We start from the raw sequence: 5,454 nt of genomic DNA on the forward strand, positions 1-5,454 counted from the left end.
CATACGCTGACCCTGTACAGCAAGCAACATAACTCCATCCTGCTTTTTGCAATAATTATTGCCCCTTTTGGACTTAAAAAATCATTTTCTTGGTTGAGTATTATGTTTGTCAACTTTTCTCATAAACTATCAAAGCTATTGCTTTAAAACTTGCAACATTTTTTCACCATCATAAGCGGACGCTGTACATCAAGAAACATAACTCTATCCTGCTTTTTGCAAGAATGATGGCCCTTTTTAGACTTAGAAAATCATGGGTAGGACAATTTTTCTATTATACAAAAAAATCAGATGAGCGTCAGCACCCGCAAGGCAGTGCTTTTGTTATTGGGTTGTGACAAATCAAATGTAATAAAAAGACTGGACTTGTGCAAGAGTTAACAAACAAGTTTCTTTAAGGTAAAAAGATTAGAGACGCATCAATGTTCCGAATTGCCATGGACAAATGCACAAACGAGACTGGTAGGCCTATTACCATTTCCCCTCTACCTAAAAATTGGGACGGGTAGGTTTGATGGCCTATTACACACCACTTCCCCTCTACCTGAAATATTTTTGGAGCAAATTTATAAATTTTGAGAGAAAAATGAAGATCAAACAACAAAACATTAAAATTTAACATCTAAGAAATGAAAACTCAAATATAAAAAGAGATAAATGTTCAGACCGAATTCAGTTTCAATTCAATACAGAACTTGAAGAGACAGCCAAGTAAATTTCTTGGGCTAATGAACATGGGCTAATGATCTGCACTGGTTGAAAAGGCAGCATCAATCTTGTCCAGCATGCTAAGGGTTAAAGAAGGTGTTACTATGATTTAACCTAGTGACCTTGTGTTTGACCTCTAGCACCCCACTTTCCATTTTAAAACGGTTGTAACAGAGACAACATTCTGACAAATATTTATGATGATCAAGTAGATAGAGGATGTTTGTTTCAGTGAAATATCAATTTTATTTCACAAGTGAGCATCAAAAACTGATATTTTCCCGAGTGGCATAGCCACGAGTGAAAATGACTATTTTTGGTGCTCACGAGTGAAATAAAATTGATATTTCACTGACACAAACAAATTTTCTTTTTATTTCATGTGTAAAACTCTACATTTGTTGCGCAATTTATAAAATGTCGAAAATCGCGGGAAAGGTCAGCAGAAAGCATAACACAAATAAAATGACTTCATTGTCATTATGGTCCCCGGTATTCATAACGCTCTGTATACAATTTGACTTCAGTCGCGACGGAGAACCAGAACTAGTTTGGCAAAAACTGTGAAAAATAAAAATGATAATCTACTGTTTCAAAACTGTAGATTAGTAATAGAAAGAGCATTGAAACTCGAGGGTAAACGATTTGTACGAGGGGGCGTAGCCCCCGAGTATAAATCGTTTACCCGAGAGTTTTAATGTTCTTTCTGTTTTGTATCATAGCCATCCATATATGGTTGTTGTAGGCGGTCTACATTGCCATATACAGCAGTTCAGTGAGTACTTAAAATCCTTGCTTTACAAATGTGTAAAGCCCAGGTAAAATAAACCAATGTGAGAGCAGAAAATCAATAAAATACTCTTTGCTGTCTACTGTTCCAGACATGCTGACATACTTCCCTATCTACCAGTGCGGTAACTAGCGTGCGGGTATTAAATACCTGCACACTTCTAGTTACCGCACCCTGTACTCAGTGTATATGAATTATCTGCACCAAATTTGTTAAGAAAAAACACCGAGCTATGATACAATCACTTTTATTTCACTGAGAAAACTCTATAATTCACTGGAAAACATAAAATAAAAATTTCTTATTAATTAACCTAGTTTTTGACCCAAGATGACCCAGTAACAATCTTATGCCAGGTTAAATTGAGGGTAACACTCTGACCAAATTTCATTAAGATTTGCCCAAAAGTGTGACCTCTAGAGCATTTACAGGCAAATTGTTGGCTACAGACACCCTGTGACCACAATAGCTCACCTTGTGGACTTTTGCTCAAGTAAACTAAAAATTGTAAAAACAAAAACGTTCTGGTGGGGGAGGTGGTATGTAATGTGGGCTGTTCCTTGAAGGAATTTGGTAGAGGGAAACCAGAGGAACATTTAGGTGAATTTATTTAGGTAAGCACCTACAGAGTAGATTATTGCTGTTGTTTTTATTTTTTTGTTGTTGTTGGATTTAACTTCGCACCGACACAGTTATCAGGGTTGCTACTTAGTTGCGAAAATGAAATTTCCTGACTTTTCCCTGACCAAACCATACTTTTCACTGACCAATACCACCATATTTTTTCGGCCTCCTCCTCCCCTACAGCCGTTCAATCCACCATTTTATATTTATTTTGTTTCAGATATAAGACTTTCATGAACAAATACCAAAAATTTAAGTTAACAAAAAAACTAAATTGATTCAAACATATTTCAATTATGTTTATACACATTTACACCAATATGCGTTTGGAAATACTTATAATTACTGCTTGAAGACTGCCATAGCCACTGAACATTTAACATTGACCCAGAATTTAATTTTTCCCAGACTTTTCTAAAGTTTAATTTTTCACTGACCATTATCAAGATTTCCCTGACAATTCAGACCTTGAAAAAAGATCATTTTCTCTGACTTTTCAAGGTTAGTGGCAACCCTGGTTATGGGTCATATGGCGACTTTCCTGCTTAAGTGGTGGAATAAACCCCTGGTTGCCCTCTGCATTATTTCATCATGGGCGGGCACCTGGGTAGAACCACCGACCTTCTGTCAGCCAGCTGAATGGCTTTCTCACATGAAGAATTCAATGCCTCAAGTAAGGGACGTGACCTTAACCACTCGGTCACGAAAAGTTTCAGAGTAGATTTTCAGTTTTCCAAGTAGACATATAGAGAAAACCAGAGCACCGCCTTGCAGGTGCAGACACTCGTCTGATTTTTTTTGTCTGTATAATAGAAATATTGATCACCCATGATTTTCTAAGTCCAAAAGAGGCCATAATTCTTGCAAAAAGTAATGTAGAGTTATGGTACTTGCTGTGCAGTGTCAGCTTTTAATGGCGACTAAGTGCTCTAAGTTTTAAAGCAATAGCTTTGACCGTAAAGGAGAAAAGTTGAAACTAAATGCAAAACTTAACCAAGAAATCTGATATTTTCTAAGTCCAAAAGCGGCCATAAATCTTGCAAAACGCAGGATGGATTTATGTTTCTTGCTGTTAAGAGACAGCTAATGATGGTGAACATGTGTTACAAGTTTGAAAGCAATAGCTTTGATAGTTTAGGAGAAAAGCTGACCTAAACGTAAAACTTAACTAGGCAACGCTGACGCAGACACTGATCAAGTGATGACAATAACTCATTTTTTTTCCAAAAAATCAGATGAGCTTACTAGTCCCATCCCTGAGCAGCAATTATTTTAACAAATCAACATGGCTTGAAGAAAATTGGTACAGGGTCATCCAAGGAACACCGCTGTTGAATTATTTTGAAATGAAATCGGGCTTTTGAAAGGAGATTTTCAAAGTTTTCCATACAGCCATGTAAGGAAAACTGCTCGAGGTGAGCTTTTCTGATCGCCGTGTCCGTCGTCAAGAATTTGTTAACACTCTAGAGGTCACAATTTTGGCCCAGTCTTAATGAAACAGCCAGAATGTTACCCTCAATAAAATCTTGGACGAATTTGATATTGGGTCATCTGGGGTCAAAAACTAGGTCATCAGGTCAAATCAATAAAAAGCTTGTTGACACTAGAGGCCACATTTATGGCTATATCTTCATGAAACTTGGCCAGAATGTTAATCTTGATGATCTTTAGGTCAAGTTCAAATCTTGGTCATGTGGGGTCAAAAACTAGGTCACCCGGTCAAATCAAAGGAAAAGCTTGTCAACACTCTAGAGGCCACATTTATGGCCATATCTTAATGAAACTTCGTCAGAATGTTAATCTTGATGATCTTTAGGTCAAGTTCAAATCTGGGTCAGGTGGGGTCAAAAACTAGGTCACCAGGTCAAATAAAAGGAAAAGCTAGTTAACATCTAGAGGCCACATTCATGACCATATCTAAATGAAACTTGGTCAGAATGTTAATCTTGATGATCTTTAGGCCAAGTGGGGTCAGAAACTAGGTCACCCGGTCAAATCAAAGGAAAAGCAAGTTAACTCTCTAGAGGCCACCTTTATGACCATACCGTAATGAAACTTGGTCAGAATGTTAATATTGATGATCTTTAGGTCAAGTTTAAATCTGGGTCAGGTGGGGCCAAAAACTAGGTCACCAGGTCAAATCAAAGGAAAAGCTTGTTAACACTCTAGAGGCCACACTTATGACTGTATCTTCCTGAAACTTGGTCAGAATGTTAACCTTGATGGTCTTTAGGTCAAGTTAGAATCTGGGTCATGTGGAATGTGACCTACTGACCAAATTTTGTTTTTTTAAAAATACAGCCTAAGAGATTTTCAAAACTTTGCATCAAGCCATATAGGAATAACTAGCTCTGGCCATGGGGCCATTTTTTTAAGCAAACAATTATTTGTCACCTAAAGACCATTTCTGTGAAACTATCTTCAGATCCAGCCAGCAGTTTCAGAAGAGTTTCAAAGTTTTCCATATGGCTATTATAAGGAAAACTAGTCCTGCCTATGATGGCCATGTTTCTTTAACAAACTAAATCATTGAAGGAATTTGGCAAAGGGTGACTTAAAGCACATTGCTGTGAATATTATTTTTGAAATCCAGCTTGCAATTTCAGAGAAGATTTTCAGTTTTTTTTAAAATATATATATAGCAATATAGGGAAAACTAGCACTGCCCACTGACAGCCATGCTTTTCAATGAAAAAGAATTTTTCAAAGACATTTGGTAGAGGGTCCCTAATGGTACATTGATGTGAAATTATTTTGAAATCAACATTTTCAGAGAAAGAGATATTTCCATATAGGGAAAACTCCCCACACTCTGGTGGCCATGTCTTTTAATGAAACAGAATAATCTTAAGGAACTTTTCAAAGAACAAAACTTTGAAAGTTTTCCATTTAGCCATATAGTGAAAACAAGTCCTGGCCCCTGGGGGCTGTGTTTGTTAAGAGAAGGAATTCAGTAGGGGGTCAACAAAGGAACACTTTTATGAAATTATTTCAAAACAGAGCCAATTGTTTTTGAGGGTTTTTTTTTTATTGTTTAACCTTTCTGTTGCTATGGCAACAAGAATTCAGCATAGATGACCTTGATCTGAAGGAATCTCAATAGGGGCCACCCAAGGAATATTTCTTTGAAGTCTGGTTGAAATTAGCAGTGGTTTAGGAGACGTTTTTTTTTTTTAAAATTGTTGACAGACATCCAATGATCCTAAAAGTTCACCATAAGCACTTCATGCTCATGTGAGCTAAAAGCCTAACCAAAGTGGTACACAGATGCAGACAAATGGGTGAGTGCAATAGCTCTACCTATTCTTGTCAAATTAAAAATACAAAAACTC

Source organism: Mercenaria mercenaria, chromosome 3, assembly GCF_021730395.1.
Source record: "Mercenaria mercenaria strain notata chromosome 3, MADL_Memer_1, whole genome shotgun sequence".
NCBI classification, from domain to species: Eukaryota; Metazoa; Mollusca; class Bivalvia; order Venerida; family Veneridae; genus Mercenaria; species Mercenaria mercenaria.